Here is an 18,071-nt window from a genome sequence, read left to right as displayed (position 1 = left end):
AAGGCAACTTCAAATTCCTCAATATTTAGGACATTTGGAACAAATTACTCAACCTCTCTCAGCCTGTTTCTTCCTCTGTGAAAGGGAATTAATGGCACCCACTTTCCAGGCTTATGATAGGGACTAATAAATACTGCGCGTGTAAATGCATGTAAAATGCAAAGCACTATACAATTATTATTTACTTGTGTAGTGAGACAGTCTCAGTTTCAGCCACACTATTGCTCTGGCCCTCTAAATCCACCCTCACATGTCAGAATTGTGTGTTAATATGTGATCTATAAAATATGTCCACTGTAGCTGTAGAGAATCTCTCAGGACCTCAGCCACCTTTGTATGTTCCCAAGAGGCCCAAATACCTCCACCCCTCCCTAGCCTCTTTGCACGGGCCTGAATGAGCTTTTAATTACTGAATGAAGCTACTGGCTACACAAGGAAAGGGCTACACTGAGATAAGGGTGGTTGTAGGTAGAAAGAACTGTAAATGGGTCCTGGAAAGGTGAAAGGTGTCACGAATAGGTCCTACATCCATGGGGAGAATAGATCATGTGACAAAAAAAGTAAGAAAAGTAAATAAAACCTGCTTGTGCCTCAGCTGAGAAAAAAGAAAAACAAAAAGGCATCACAGCTGTCTACCACAGAAAAAGAGTCAGATAAGGGTAAGGAAGAGGAAGATTAGTGAAGGATGTGTAAGAGTATTTCTTCTTTCCTATTTTGGCATAGTTAAGATACACCTCTACTCTTAAAGGCCAGGGAAGACATGTAGACATTATATTAAAAATATTAACAGCCTACTCAATAAATTCTGATAAAGATTTTCAATCCTCTTGGCATGTCATAGTGACCCTGCTACTGGGGCTTTCAAATAAATGAGAGAGAATTGAAAATTACATGAGTTCGAGGACTCATTTTATTTTGGATTTTATACATGTCACTTTGCAGATGCTGTTCAAATTGCTATTTTTCATTCAATTGATGTTGAGAGAATTGACCCTTCTTTTAGGAGAGTTTAGGGGGAAAGGAACAAATAGAGTAATTGATAAAAGGGGTTTGCAGAAAAAGCAAAGTGGTCTCCTCTCCCACCTTCCTTCCCCTGCCTAACTATCACCCTCACAGAAAGCCCCAACCACCCCCACCATACTGCCTTGGAAAGATCAGGTGGACAGATGCCTTTTGTGACCAAGCAACCTGGAAAAAGGAAAATGAAGAAACGAAAGACAATCGTTTGCAACATTTAGAGTCTTTGACATCAGTAGAGTAGTATTCTGGTTCATGGAAACCCAAATCTAAGGTTTTACAAATGTCGATAGAAAAACTATCTTCACCCCACCCCTCGATATGTAATCTAGTACCAGTCCATAAAAGGGCTGTTAAACTCTGCACTGAGCACTTAATAAAAATGGACACTTTTATCCACTGCCAGAAAGCAACAAAAGAACTCCTGTATGTCTGTGGAGATTCTAGGATTATGTTTAAATGGATAATAGAAAGACAAACACTTGCTAAAATACTGTCTGTTACTCCCAGAATCACTATACTAATACCCAAGCCAACCAGCACAGAAAAGCCTTAACACACTATGCAATTCAGCTGCAATTCATCACTGCTGCTATAATTACAGGTGCCTGCCTGCCTTCCTCCTCTCAGATCTGTGGATAAAAGCCTAGGGCTGAATTTGTATCTCAGCTGCACAGAAGCTGACGCTAGTAGTCAATAAACACACAGAACTCTGCATTTGAGAGACAGTCTGTTGTAGAATATAGAGCTAACCTATTGTTCAACAGTTTTTCCACACCCAGATTTTCAGGATAACAAAAAAGAAAGGGAAGTTTTTGGATGTTTTCTACATGCAAAGACTTTATTTCTCAAATAAGAAAAGTGAGATTCAAATGTTGAGTAACTTGACTAAGGTTACACACTTTGTAAGTGGTGGAATTTCTCCTAGAATCCCAATCTTTCTGACCACATTTTCCATGCCTTTTCTAGATCATGCCTTGCTTCTGGCAATAGTAGGTTATTAGCAACTGGTTGGGTTCTCATAACTTGCAAAAGCCTCTCAAAGGCTAACATACGGCAATATTTAAGTAATTCTACGCCCACATCCTTTTAGGGGAGGTGGAGTGATTAAGATTTAGGATTCCACTGTGATTATATCTGTGTGCAGGCAAAGTAGAAAATGCAAAAGTTAAAGGCAGCCTAAATGTGTTAAGAACACATCTGATTGACTAGAGGAGGCATGTTTAGGAGGGCACAGAGCAGCAACACCTAGAATTTCTAGAATCTCTGTCTTATTAAAATGGGACTGAAAACTTTTGTGCTGAGGTTTTATAGACTCCATTAGAAGATGGGAATGATGCCCACAAGCCACATGGAACTTCACCTTCTTACATACATGTAAGTCACTGATATGGTTTGGCTGTGTCCCCAACCAAATTTCATCTTGAATTGTAGCTCCCATAATCCCCACATGTGGTAGGGACCTGGTGGGAGGTGATTGAATCATGGTGGCATGTTTTCCCATGCAGTTCTCATGATAGTGAATAAGTCTCATGAGATCTGATGATTTCATAAAGGGCAGTTTCCCTGCACACATTCTCGTGCCTGCTGCCAGTAGCTTTGCTCCTCCTTCAACTTCCGCCATGATTGTGAGGCCTCCCTAGCCATGTGGAACTGTGAGTCAATTAAACGGCTTTCCTTTATAAATTACCCAGTCTTGGGCATGTCTTTATTAGCAGCATGAGAACAGACTAACACAGTCACCTTTAGGCATTTTTGCTGCACTAACATTAAAACTACTTCCTTTTTTCTGAGCAGGCCAAGATGTAACTCCTTCCAATGATGTAGGCTTCTCCCAAATACAGAGCCCAAGAGACAATCACCACCAATTTCCTACGCCATAGATGACAACATTAGTCTGTCTCAAAGGCAATAGCCACACATTTTTATATCATTTTACTAGGGACTTACGGATGTTTAATGTGTCCAATTTTTAAAAATATGATCTATAATTAAAAGAACAAATAAATCCACTATTATAAAGGATATCTCTTAAAGGAAAAACTGGGTAAACTCACCTAGCAACAAACCCTGAGGAATTATCCATTTCAAAATGTTAATTGTTATGTGGAAGTGGTTTTTGAAGTTCAATTTAATTTCCTGAAAGCCCCAAACAACTTCATTTCCCTAAAGAAAATAATTAAGCATCAGAGATGACAATGTGATTAGCAAGTGAGACACCTGGAATTTGCTTAACAAATCAAAAAGCAAAGAGAAGTCTGATTTTAAAACTGCTGCTGCTCCTCCCCTGCCCCAGCCTCACCAGTACTGACACTGAGGAGACATCCCAGGAAGCAAGCAGGGAGACAGGCAGGCCACACTCCTCAGCCTCAGACCGGCACACGTTCAGGAATTAAAAGCTCCTTCTTCCCCGCTCTAACATGGATCACGCCTAGCCTACAATTGTAGGGAACTATAGATATTCTTATGTTATCCTGTAAGTTCCCATCTAAATGTCTGTTTCCTGTCTCCACAGATCACAAGGCTCCTGGTTGAGAAACTGGCCCTTTGTGTTCCTAAAGGCCACCTCACTGGCCTAAAACACTTCACAGGACTTCTGCAGGGGTCCAACCACCCTTGAAGAGACAATAAGACCTGGAAGCATCAGATCTAAATTAGCTGAAACAATTACAGAAATCAAGTACTTTCTGTGGTGAAATTAATTAAATGATTGATTGATTGATTGATTGACTGGTTATGCTAGCACTTATTAGGGACTTAGGCGCCATGCACTTTACTAAGTACTTTGTGCATTTTGTCTATTTTATCTATTTTAATTCCAAAGAATACCTTTAAAGGGTAGATAATATTACCATTCCCATTTTATAGGTAAGGAAACTAAAATTTAGGAAGATTCATCAGCATATTCCAATCATATTGCTCAAAAACCAGAGAGCCAGTTTCAAATTCAGGTATATATGATTCTAAAACCCAAGCAATAGAGGGATTGGTAAATAAATTATAAGCACCTCTGTAATATAAATTGAGACACTTAAAAATTGTTATGGAAAAATACGGCCGGGTGCGGTGGCTCAAGCCTGTAATCCCAGCACTTTGGGAGGCCGAGGTGGATGGATCACGAGGTCAGGAGATCAAGACCATCCTGGCTAACACGGTGAAGCCCCGTCTCTACTAAATATACAAAAAATTAGCTGGGCGTGGTGGCGGGCGCCTGTATTCCCAGCTACTTGAAGGGAGGCTGAGGCAGGAGAATGGCATGAATCCAGGGGACGGAGCTTGCAGTGAGCCGAGATTGTGCCACTGCACTCCAGCCTGGGTGACAGAGCAAGACTCTGTCTCAAAAAAAAAAAAAAAGTTATGGAAAAATACTTGACAACAAAAATGTCCACAATAAAGGGTTAAATGAAAAAAATTAACAAAACAGTAAGATCAAGGATAAATATAAAATATTACTTACGGTGAGATAATGGGTGATATTTATTTATAATTTTCTATATATTTTCTATTTTCTACAATAAACATGTACTACTTTTTAAATCAACCAAAATATTTGTTTTAATTTTTAACAAGAATTAATAGAAACAAAATGATAACAGTGATTATAGCTGCATGGTGTAATTATGGGAGGTTTTATTTTCACTTTCACACTTCATATTTTCCAAAAAAGCTACAATGCATTACTTTATAACAACACACACACACACCACACACACACACACATACACACACACACACACACACACAAGTTTAAAACTCTACAGAGCTTTTTTCTGAAATATTTAGTCAGATGCTTGTGGCATCTGACTACCAGTGGTCCTTTCAATTACTTTGTTATGCAAATAATTAAAGAACCAGACAAGACACCAATGCTGAATAAATATTTGGTGAACTGAATGGCAATTTAAATTGAAAATGGAAATGAAATTGAAAGAGTTAATAGGAAACTTTCAGCATCTTCCTTCACAATCAACACATAAAGCATTTGTTTGTTTTCTGGTAAATAAATTTAACTTCATCTCTCTTTCTTGAAGAATAACACCCCAAACACACAAAGAGAGGAAGGGAGGGAGGGGTGAGAGACAGAGAAATTGTACTAAATAGGGGTTTGTTATTAATGTATAGCTATTTTTGTATTCGTTTAGTCATCTTATAATATACATAGTACAGAGAAACAATAAACAAATTTAAAGGTTAAAATTCTCTCCACAGTTTAGTTACAAACTATACTACCTTGAAATAGGTAAAATTGTATCCTAGCTTTGTATTTTAAATGCTGATATAGTCTGGCTACCTGCCAGGAATTAAAACATGTATGAAATTCAAAGAACCTTGGGAAATCCTTTCCATTAACATTTACTTGTGGCTATCAGGTTTAGTAAAGTCAGACTCTTATGTAAAGACAATAAATGAATTATTATTCTCTGTTGTGAATATTTTTTTCACATTCTACATATATGTATATAAATTTATCCTGTACAAATAGAAAGGTCAAAGGTATAGTAATCCTAGAACCGTAATTAGATGAATATATATGAATGTAAGCTACTGCGAAATTTACACCATGTAGAAGGATTTTTCATAGTTTGTCTTCCAGAGAACTGCACACCACTGGATGCATTTTCTTGAAATTACATATTTACATGCTCTTAATTGCTAAATCACCTATGAATCATTTATTATTAAAAGAATTGAAAATATTTAGACACATATTGCTAAACATAGCTGAGTCCAAAAAGAAAGCTTCTGAGAAATAATGAAGTTAACTTGAGTTTTTTCTTCAATATTTATCTTAAAATTTCCATTAGCATGTGATTATCATTATTTTAATACTTTGGAATCTCTATCCAATCTATAATCACGCTACTTTTAAATTATACTGTCAGTAAAGTGTCTCCTATACACAAGTCTGTATCTAGATGGCAAGTTTAATTATAGGAATATATTTAATAAACGTATGTGTTTCACCGAGGAGGCAATCAATACAGAAAACACTTAGATATCAACAATTTAGACAGATAAAAACCATTTTTATTTCAATACTAAATCAGTATATGCAATTATTAACAATTTATCTACCTAAAACAAATACATAAGAATATTGTAGTTTAATTCCAAATGTAGTGTCCACATTTTATGTCTCAGCACCATGACGTAACAAAGGTCCAGAAAGTATAATCAGAGTATTAGGGATGGGAATGGAGGTGCCATGGTATTGTCCAAGAGATTTCCATGTTTTCTAATAAATATCATCTAGGCTGGACATTATTTTCAGCCTAGATTCTGGCCATTAGGATGTATTCATGGAAACTGAAAAGTTGGAATCCTCTCAACTAGAGCAAATGTCTGCTGGAATTCTTTTTCTAAGTCTGGGAAAACAAAGTTTTAAAATAATCTATTATGGGCTCCTTTAGTGGGAGATTGAGAGAGGAAAGTCTCACAATCATGCATCATATTAGACATTATTTATAAAACAACACCTGTTTAAGATCCCTTTGGGCTACGGGGTTGGTGGTGTGGATATGAATATTCTAAATGATTAGGTTTTAAAGAATAAGCCCTTGAGTGGTGTTCTGATAGTCCAGCACTCTGTGTTCTGTGAAGAATTATAAAATATCTAAGCCCCAACTGTTGTCTACAACATTTACTCATTGTTTTTCATCATCTAGTCATGATTATCAACTGCCAATTCTCAAAGCTGATGCCGCTGCTCATTATAAATAGAAGAATCATAAACTTAAAGGTCAAAAACTTCTTAGGATTATCTAGCACAGTGTGTGAGGTCTTTGTTTTATTTTGTTTAAGTACAGTTACTTAGGTGTTTGGTAAAATAAATAAAGGGACTAGGAACCACCACATAGAACTATGCAGTTATGCACTTATAACATGCTAACTAAATCTAGTAACATATTAAACTACAGAATTTCTAGGTTTGGGGACCAGACATTTAAATTATGTAAAGCCCCTTTCCTCCGATACAAAGTTTGAGAACCACTGATCAGATCAAATTATCTTGTCGATGTTTGAATTTATTCTGCAGAATGCCTATCTAAAACATATCTTTGCAGGAGGCAAAACTTGAATTAGATTTTGAAAGATAGTTGATATATGGAAGAGCAAAAGAAAGAGAAATGAATTTAAGGGAACAAGCTGAAGATGAATCATTGGAACATCACTCCTCATCTCCAGGAAGGCTTCCTGAGTGATCAACCCAGAATCCTTAGGGAAAGATGAAAGAATGGGACACCTTTCTTCACCCATTGGAGGCAAAAATTCAAAAATATTCTTCATATATTCCAACATCCGCTCTGCATCATGTGAAGGCTGTTTCCAGAAACACAAAAACTAAACTTAAGCTTAAGCTAGGAGATTGTTTTTCAAACTGTGCTTAGTCTAGTTGCCCTTCAGATAAACATAAAAATCTTGAGACTGTCTCTCCTCCACCTTACCCTTGACAGTTGCAAATTACTGAGTGAAAACTAAGTATCTTCAACAGCCAGGCAATTTTTCCAATAAACTTTACATTTTTTTAACTTTGACTTCAGATTCAGGGGTACATGTGCAGGTTTGTAATATAGGTAAATTGCATGTCGCTGGGATTTTGTGTACAGAGTATTTATACTTTGAGGTTTAAAATTTTTTAATTTTCCAAATATAAAATTGTATTTAAGTTCAATACACCTTTTCAAATGGTCCTGTGGATTCTCTGGCATGGTACCACTGGTTGAGGAGGTGTAGGTTGTCCGCTCTTATCTCTCCCTAGACACTTCTATGCTGATTCCCCAACACTGGGCTAGATTTTTTTTTTTAAGTCGGTTTAGAGGACACTTAAGGAAGAATGCTGAGGTTAGTGGTTTAGGGGTGGTACCAAAATCTGTTCCACCTTAAAAAGTAAGCACCAGAAAAATTGCCTAAGCAGCCAATATAACAACTGGAAAGTCCCATACATCCATCTCAAACAATTGTAGCAAATCCAAGTGTTTATGAAACTTTCCTGAATCAACACAAATGGATCAAAGACAGTTATTTATATGTTTGCAAACCTTGAAATAACTAAAAGTTCATCATAGGCAGATGCATAAAGAATGATGTATACATAAAAATCAGAAAATACTTGTGTAGATAAACTAGAACAATATACTTGTGAAAAAGTGAAAAAAATTTAAACCACAAAACTTGGCATGATTTCTTTGTTCATTATTTGCTTTCAGTTTTGGTTTGTTTCTTCTGTATATTGTATATATTTGAGAATACCAATTAAAGTCATGATGTTTAAAGAAGAAAAAGAAACTACAGACTTACTCTTCTATCAAGTAACCAAATCAGAAGGTTGCTCTATTAGTTAATAAATCCTTACCAACCTATTTGTAATAGTTGAAGTACATTTCAAGGAAGATTATTAATGAATAATTTAGAAAAGCAGATTTTCTTAAATATACGCAGTTTAAGAAGTTAAATACAATATTCATGAGTGATAATAAATATTATTTTATTCCACACATACACAGTAAATAAACAATTATTTTTTCAACTCTAAAAGGCCTTTTCTGCTAATAAACTCAGAGCTCTACACATTTTCCTATTAAATCCAACATTATCCATTATCCTTGGAAGTTAAACAGGTAGCAAATAATATTCATTCTTCAGAAAGGAAATTCAAGGGCCAGGAAGATTTACTTATTTTTCCTAATTTATGAATATTAGATGACAAAATCAAGAGTAAAATTCATGACCCAAACAACTAAATTCAGGGTCTAACATCCTGAGTTTGTGTAGAATTAGAAAATATTACTAAAAATAAATCTATTCTACTAAATTGTCTTTACTTTTAATTCAATTTATTTTAAATTTTGATTTTAAATAATTTATATACATATTATGTATATACATTCATGAGTTGCTTAACAACAGGAATACATTCTTAGAAATACATCATTAGGTGATTTCATCATTGTGTGAACATCACGGAGTGTACTTACCCAAACCTAAATGGTATAGCCTACTATATACCTAGGCTATATGTTATAGCCAATTGCTCCCAGGCTGCAAACCTGTATAGCATGTTACTCTGCTGGATGTGGCAGGCAATCAGAACACAATGGTAAGTATTTGTGTATCTAAACATTTCTATACAGAAAATATACAGTAAAAGTATGGTATAATCTTAACTACACACACACACACACACACACACACACACACACAAAATGTTTCAGGTAATAGAGATGTCTTGGAACTAAACATAAAACATTGAGAATTCCTTGGGGGCAAAGGACGTATACAGTACTTGTAAATTGTTCTCTAATACATTTTCCTTGAGATTAATTGGTAAGTTTTCCTTGCTTAATCATTTGATCTGGCCATGTCTTAAGAAGACATTCCTTTATTTCCTTTCAGAATTTTACTTAGGAATTATCTGGGTGATGTTTAATTTTATATGTCAACTTGATTAGGCCGTGGGGTGCCCAGCCATTTGGTCAAACAATTTGGGTGTGTCTGTGAGGGTGTTCTGGTATGAAATTAGCATCTGAATCAGTAAACCAGTAGATGGAGCAAAGAAGATTGCCCTCTGTAATGTGGGTGGGTTTCATCCAATCAGTTGAATGCCTGAATAGAGTGAAAAGACTGATCCTCCTAAGAAAAAAAGGGAATTCCTCTTGCCTCACTGCCTTCAAGCCTGGATTTTCTTTTTCTTTTTCTCTTCATGCCTTTGCGTTCAAAATGAAACACTGAATCTTCCTGGACCTCAAGTCTGCTGGTCTTCAGGCTGGAATTATACCACTGGGCCTCTACCTTTCCAACTGCAGATCTTAGGACTTGTTAGCATCCATAATACCGTAATCATGTCAGCCAATTACTTATAAAAAATATCCACAACCTCCTCTTCTCTCTCTCTCTCTTACTTCCTCCCTGCCGCATGTGTGTATGTGTGTTTTCTATTTCTCTGGAGAACTTTGACTAACATTGTCTTTGATCTGAGCTCAAGAACTTCTTAAAGATTTCAGCGATCAAGGACAAAGATGTGCCTTTTGCTTTCATTTCAGTAAGAGAAAGAAGATCCACTTATTCTTCATAAAATGCAAGCAACACACTGCAAAATCATTTGACTGCTTATTGCAGACCAAGTCAAGCCCATCCTCTATTTTCAATTGTTTTCCAGTGGCTACACACAGTATTCTAAACCCCGTAACCTAAATATTAAAGCTCTGAAAAATCAAGGCCTTATCTATGCCCCTTCAGTGCTAGCTCATTATCTGTCCCAACACTCATTTTCTTAATTTATGCCTAAATTCCTTTTCTTGTGCTGAGTCTTCCACCAATGATACATTTCCCCCTTCTTTCTATCACACAATATTTTCAGGCACCAGCCAGAATCCTTTCTCTTCTGGAAAAACTTAAGCCCATAATAATCTCATTTAAACAACTATTGTATATATTTTCTGTATCATGCAATTGGTACTTTAATATGTACATAACTTTTCTCTTTAATTGGATTACACAATCCTTAATATCAGAAGCTAAGTCTTAGAATTCTGTTTTCCAAATGCCTGCCACGTAATATGTGCTCACTTTAATATTGTTGAATGAATGGATGCAGCAAAAGCTTTGATACTGAGTAAAGGAACAAGTAAGCAGGTATGCAAGAGGCTGATAGAGCTACACATTAAGGAAAAAAAAAAGAGAAAAGAGCAATAACCTATGAGATAATGTACTAGGAAAGAAAAGGTAAAGGAAACAAAGTAGACACATTTCTAGGGGAGCTACCAGATTTCTTTCTAAAATGGATTCAAAGCACAGGGAGTCAGAGGCTACACTGAAAAAAAACAGCAAAATTCAGTGAAAAAAATTCACTAGATTGGCAGCCAGGGTAATCATGTTTTGGTATAAAATCTGACATTAATCGCAATTTAGAACAAGCTATTTAACTGTCCTTGGCAATTCACCTCTAAACTTAGGACTCTAAACGTGGTGACCTTTGAATTCTCCTTTAGCTTAGATAATCCATGATTCTATAGTTTTCATTCATTTTGAGTTCCCATTTCATTTCTTCTAGGGAAGGAAGGACCCGAATGCACTAAAACCTATGATGAATTGAATGCAGGAAGCTTCAGAAAGTAAAGGGAGAGGTAAGAAAGGAAGGATTAAATGACAATATAAAATAGACCAAATAGCTATGAACATACTGAAATTTCAGAAGCAGAACATCTCTTTAATATTTGTTTTGTTTATTTGATCATGTTAGCTGAGCAATATTCTCATTGTGCTAGGTCAAGGACTTAGACTGAGACTGAGCTGGAGACAGAAATGAGAGCTAGAGGCAACATCTTCCAAATTCTTACTTTAGTTCAATAATAGAAAAGTAGCTAATTGATTGAAAAGGAGGTAAAAAGCATTAAAAATCATTTTGATTGGAGAAAATGTCAATGTAAGAATATAATTTACATCTTATTTAAAATAATCACTTATGCTAAAAGATTTGGATTAATACAAGCAAAATATCAATTTACAAAGCATTGGGATGTCTGGCAGTAAATTTTAAAAAGACTGTGTATCAAATGTCATTTAACTTCTCTCTTTTCTCAGCCTCCCTTCCACACCCATGCTAATCACTCAGCACTCCCTTAGGCACCCAGTATTTTCTTTTGTATCTGAGCATCTCTGTCACAGACAGTATCGATCGATCCTAATAAATTCATCCTAACTCTACAGTCTTGAGACTATGTGTTCCCTCTTCCAGAATATACTTGTCTTAAAATAAGGCCATGGAACAGGGCAATACTTAACCAAAAAGAAAGGCTGATAGAAGTATATGTATCAGTAGAAAAAAAAACTAAAAGACATAACCTTCCCAAACCCTTTCAGATCTTCATATATGGCCCTGCTATCTAGTGACCTTTCTACTAAATCCAGAAAAGAATATTCAGTTTTTAGCTAAGAAAATAAAGAGTTTAAATTAATCTATAGGCAGAAACCTAAAAACCAAATACTATATCTGAATGCTGCTATCTTTGAAGAGGATTCTCAAAGCCCAAATGCAAAAGTAAAATTAAAAATTAAAAAAAAAATCCTGCAGAAAAGTTTTTAGAGTCTTTTCTAACCTCCCGACTCACTTTACCACAAATTAGTTTTATCAGGTTAGGTAACTGTGACTTTGAAAATACAAAAATATAACATAGTTTGCTTTAACGGTGTGAGGCAAGAGACAAACAAACCTTACTTATTTGGTGATCAAAGAGATGTGAGGGAAGCAGGTGTGCCTTAGAGGAACTGTGAAATGTGAATGGGCCAGAGGGTAAAAATGGGACCACATCCCCCCTCACCTGCTATATGCTTTTGGTGTTTACAAATCTGACGTCTCAAAACTTTTTTCAAAATGGCATACAATTAAAATTTGGGAGATTTTTATACAAAAATTTGGTTTCATGTTTTTCTAGAAATATCTAAGGAACTGACAACTCTGAGTAGGCAATGCCACATGGCAAGAAACAGGTGGAGTGAATAATCTCATATGTGACTGAGGCTTGACTTTCACCTTGGGACTGATTGTACTTCAATGTTCCCAATGTTAAGCAATGATCTACCTTTTCTTCAGGGGCAGAAGGGACTTGACGACATTGAAGTTTAATAATCTGAATATAGAAGTTTCAGCAAGAAAAAAGGTCAGGATTTTAAAAACAACCTAAAATAGATCAAATACATATTACTCTATTGAAACTGCAGAAAGAACATTCCTTTATTGTCTCTGTAGTTTCTCTACTACTGACAAGCTTTCTTTATGAGAAAAAATATCAATAATCAAATTTTAAAAGAAAAGTCAAATTTTCTTTCAGTTATAGAACATAGAGAATTTATCATCAATACTTACCCTTCAACATACTGTATATGCTCAAACTATTTTAAATGCCTTTTGTTTTTCAAATGAGAAAGACCTATAATTCCATTTATTAAATCAGCTCTTAAAAATGTTTTATTATTGAAACTTGGTCCTAAACCTAGGTTCACAGTATATGATAAAGGTTTAAAGAAAGCTTATTTAACCTACATTAAATCTTGATAATGCATTAATGAGTCTTTTAAAGGGATAATTTTAATTCCCCAATCTTCAACCATAAGGACTATATAGTGCTAATCTGCCTTGCCCTTTCAATTAAACTTGTTAAGGGCGTTCTATTTAGTCAGCACCCTGAATGGACCATTAAAATTCCTGTTCGGTAAGAGTTGTGTTCAGTGCTCTGTTGTTTTAAATTCCATTAAATCCAAATGGTCTTTATCGCCCCATGACCGCTGTGACTTCAATCAGCCAATTTAATTACCTTACAAAATTGTCAGCAGAAGCAGCAAAGAAAAACAGGAAGCCCTATGACGTTATCAGATTGAAATCTTCCTCTTCGGTGTTTAATCTAGACCAGTCAATAATGATGATGTGCACCTACTTCCTTCCCTTTCAGGGGTTTCTGACCTTACTTTTCATGCTAAGATTTAGGGTAGAAGATTCATTTGAAGCACTTCTAACACTTTGATAACTGGACTACAAATTGAAAGCCCTTTGAAGATAAACCTTCACTACCCAAATGAAAAACAATCAACACTTAAATTTCAATATATCATACCATCCTACTGAGGAAAATCAGGGATCTCCTGCAAGCCCTAAGTATTATGCATGCAGTAGATTAATAATTTAAGTACGTTACATTTTAAAGACAGTAAACTGGTTTCTACTCTGATGTGCAAAAATGTGCATTGACAATTTCCAGGCAGTAAATGTAATCGGGGCTACCATAACAAAGTCAAATCTTAAGAACTGAAGGACAAAGTGAAGTAATTTCTCTCACTTGAACGTTAAATTTCTACCACAAAAGAGCAAGGCATTTTCTTTATCAGAAATTATGATAACCAAATGGCTTGAAAGATTATGTCATTGTTATCATAGACAACACTTTATGTAATGGTGAGCAAACTTGAAAAGGCTGTCATAATCAATGATACACCATCGTGTGATCTATGGTATTTTCCTTCTTCGTGTGAGAGGAATTCACATTAACTTTCCAGTGCTGAGTAAATGTTGAAAGAGTGTCATTTGAGAATTCAAGGAATGAACACACCGTAATGATCACTTGCATTAAACCAAAAAGCAAAGCTAGTCTGAAGAAATGTCTACTGACATATAAACCATGTTCGCTTCTGAAAGACAATCTCACAAAGCCAGAAAATGTGTTGAGTTTCATGTATCTGGGTAGAGAAAGCGTGCAATTTCTAGAAGACAAAAAGATCATTTTTCAAAGTCATTTTCTGAAATGATTGTGCCTCTGTTGATGGATCACATCAAGTTATTTTTTGAAGCTTTAATACTAAGTGAGAACTTATGAGAAAAACTGATTTTTTTAAAGTGTGGTCGTTGTGTTGGCGATTCTTGGAACGATTTCTCTCCCTTGCATTCCACAGCTCAGCTAAGCAGGTGTTCAGACTTTATCTGTTGCAGATAGTAGCCGCTATTACTCCCCCATCCCCGCCTCCCAAGAGTCAGTTTTCCTGCTTCCAGATGTAAGGCCACTCCTCCCTCCCGCCCACCTCACCTCTCAAAGGAGGAAAAATCTCTTTCAAAGAATTTGTAGAGTGACGGCTTGTAAGCTCAGTCAATTCACTCTCACTTTTCAATGTTGCAGTACATCTGCTACTAATTATTGTATCTGTGAGCAAATGGGATGCCCAGCAAAACAACGGGATTTCCAAAGGAACCCTTTCTGTTCTCTCTCACGTTGTAGATTTTATCCCACAACGTATAGGCGGTCCCTTAAACTGGCTGTGTTCACCCTCTGCGTGTACCCAAGGAGGTGACTGTGTGCTGTCCCACAAATAGGAAGTCAGTGCGCAATGCCAAAGAGACCCCAGCGCGTCTGGGAGGGAAGACTTCTGCTGGGAAACCTTTAAGAGAGCAGTTCCACTGGCTTGTTTAAGAGAAAAGTTAGGTCGAAACATCAGAAGGGAAGACATGGCCTACCATATGCTCAGCAATTCGGCAAGGAAACCTTGGAGATGGTGCCCAGGAGCCTAAGTTTGGGTTGATGTCTTTGCTGCTGGAGCTCTAAATTCCAGTTCAGATTAAGATTTCGAATGACAACCTGACCTCGAAGATCGGAAACAAGTGATAGCTTGGGGAGTGATTTCTTAAAGAAGATGCTTAAACATGTGAGGGCTCCCGAACGGCGAACCCTAGGCCAGCCCGGCACACAGCCGGAGCTGGCTTCTGAGCTCCCTCGCACTTTCTTACAGGCAGGGGTCAGTGCATGCCCGGAAGAGAAGGACCGGTTAAAGTAACAAAAGAAAGGTTCAAGTACCTCCGCCGCCGCAGTTCGGCTTAGAGGCCGTGGAATTGGTCACACCCCCGCGGACGAAGAGTCCCGCCTTCACCCTATCCAGAGGCGGGCAAGGCCGGGACGCAGCTGCGGCGAAACAAAGATGCCTCATTTACATACGCCGGGACGCGCTGGATGCCCTGTGCCCGCTGCGCCAGCGCTCTGGAGACGCCTGCCTGGGAGAGTCGCAGGCTCTGCGCCCAGAAAAGCCGGCCAGAGAACATCTGGCTCGACCTAGGGCAGGAGAACTGACTCTCTAAAATGCACCTAGCCTGCCGGGTGGGCACCCAGGAAAATCCAAGTTGTCCCAACACAGGATCAAAGGAGGGGTAACAACCAAGACTCAATGTCAGGGGCTCGCCCGCCTGCCTGGAGGTGACCCTTGGTTGACCCTCAGGTCGCTGCCATAGAGCCTCGGGGCAGCACCCTAGGGTCGGTGCTCGGGATACCTTTTCTCAGAGATGTTTGCTGAGCGGCTGCAGAGGAGCAGGCCAGCCTGTGCAGCCAAGCGGGAGTCGGCTGAGGCTGGAGGTTAAGGGGGAAACAGGACAGAGGCGCTCCTGGGTGTAACTGCAAAGTTTTCTTGAGCACTAGAGAGACGTCACTGTGCCAAAGTCTGAGGCTTGCATCCGGACGGCGCATGTGTCTTAGTGCGCGCGAGCGCGTGTCTATGTTTGAGTGTGTGTGAGAGAATGTGTGTGTGTTTATGTGTGTGTTATTGTGTGTGCCATACAGAGAGGGAGAGGGAAGCGCGGGGAAGAGGGTTGCGCACGCTGAAGACGGGCGGGGGAGGCAAGGGACTTGGCAAGGGTTCAGCACTCTAAGCGGGGGCTGCCCCTCACCTCGCAGGAGGTGACAGGAGGACGCTGGGTCGAATCACAGTCCTAGTGGGAGCAAAGGGAAGGATAACACAGAGCCTTAACTAGCGGGGAAAGGGGGCTGGGGTGGCCGCCTGGGCGGGCTCCGCCGTTGCCATAGCGCCGCGGCGGAGGCGCCTGGCGGCTGCCGGCGCTTAGCCACGCCAAGGGTGGGGGATGGAAGGGACACTGGATGCTGCCTCCCCAGCAGAGGCGGCGGGTCTCTCCACCACTGGGGCAGCTGCCCCATGTGCAACTCCAAACTCTTCCTTTCCAAGGCACGGGGCCAGGGATGAGGCACTGGCTCGACTTTTGAGCCAAAGTTGAAAATAACCATTCTCAACAGTGGCTTATACGTGCTCAACCAACCATCCAATCCACTCAGAACATGTTTATCCCAGAAGAAAATAAAACTCCCACCATTACATCAAAATAGCCCCAACAGGGAAATGTTCCAGTAACAATGTACACAGTCCTTCTTCCCCACATCTCCACGTGGAAGATGTTTTAAGTTAATGTAGAAAACAGCAGGTTATCTAGAAGCTGGACTGTTGGTTTAGGGTTATCAAGGGACCAGTGTGGAGATCTTTGCCTACTACCGTATTTCTTAAAGACATTTTTAGTAAGCATTGGTCTAAGAAAGCTTGTTTGCGTATGTGTATGTGTGTGTGCGTATGTGTGCGTGTGTGTGTGTGTGTGAGAGAGAGAGAGCTCTTTTGGAAAGCTGCTACGCACTCTGCTACAGTCGCCAAGATTTTTAATATGAAGATATGAAATGATCAGCCAGTGTAACAATCTAATGATTCAGCAAATATTGTGCTGCAAGACCAGAGCGGCAATAATTAAATCCTTAGAGTATTGGTGGCAGTTTTCCGGCTCCAAGTCTTCTTTTTTCCATCTAGGCGGCAAACACACTTAGTAACGCACACTCATTCACAAACACACATCAGAATTCCTCAGGATTCCATATAATTAGGATGAAATACTCGAAATATTGGGCAAACTACCATACTGTAGTACTTACCATATTTGAAGCCTAACTGCTGAAAACACACACAAAAAAACACACATGCACACACACGCGTGTGCGTACACACACATTTCCAATGGTATAGGGACCTGTTTAATCTTGTCCACAGAAACAATCATTCCTGTGGATGCTTGTTGCTAAGAGCAACATGCTTAAGTACCATCTAAAGGCATGAAAAAAGCATGAAAACTACTACAGTAGGAATCCAGCTATAACCCAGTGCCTCTTTTGTCATCAGCAGGCTTTTTGACTGTGGGCATCTATGTGTATGTGTGGTCGGGTGAGGTTCCCTTTTTGAATGTACGTGAAACATCCCTACCTTGGTTCTACAAAGCCTAGGAGAGATGGTGAATTTTATCATTGGGGGGATAAAAGACACACATGGGAAAATGGAAAGACAAGAGATGCTGTTGGCATGATAGAAGATGCAGGCAATCACTCTTCAGTTTAAATTTGACGGAGTGACTTAATGTGTCTGCTTTTATCTCAAAGACACATGCTCAGGATTACATGGTGTCCTGCACTCTTTGGTCTGAATCCACTTGAACTGTCAGAGGAAGTGCCTACAATGGGAGTATTTATCCTGTTGGCTTTCTCCTTTCTTCCTCTTATCTACTTTAGGAAACTTTCCCTGACTAGTTCTGCTCCTACTAAAACTCCTTTGGCCATCCAGAGAACCTGAGCGTCGCCCACGCTTCATTTTCTCCAAGCAATCACTCTGACCCTCTGACCAGGGTTTCCACTGGAATCCCACGTTTAGATTTTCCTTCAAGCTCCAAAGAAACCCTGATTCTTAGAAAAGCAATATATTTCCAT

The 18,071-nt window shown here is 38.5% G+C and overlaps 1 protein-coding gene and 1 long non-coding RNA gene across 11 annotated transcripts in view; one reads left to right on the top strand and one right to left on the bottom strand.

The window, feature by feature from the left end:
- Window positions 1-3,742, top strand: part of LOC129060004 (uncharacterized) — a 37,713-nt gene extending 33,971 nt beyond the window's left edge. For 2 of the 4 annotated variants that reach the window (XR_008526306.1, XR_008526307.1), the window contains one exon: window positions 3,533-3,742. This is a non-coding gene — a long non-coding RNA (uncharacterized LOC129060004). The remainder of the gene's footprint in view (window positions 1-3,532) is intronic. The other 2 variants (XR_008526309.1, XR_008526308.1) reach the window with 1 other exon arrangement.
- GRIK2 (glutamate ionotropic receptor kainate type subunit 2) overlaps window positions 1-18,071 on the bottom strand; it is a 1,201,011-nt gene that overhangs the window by 652,725 nt on the left and 530,215 nt on the right. The window lies entirely within an intron of this gene.

This window comes from Pongo abelii, chromosome 5, assembly GCF_028885655.2.
Source record: "Pongo abelii isolate AG06213 chromosome 5, NHGRI_mPonAbe1-v2.0_pri, whole genome shotgun sequence".
Classification (NCBI taxonomy): Eukaryota; Metazoa; Chordata; class Mammalia; order Primates; family Hominidae; genus Pongo; species Pongo abelii.
This window is presented reverse-complemented; position numbering and strand designations above follow the sequence as displayed.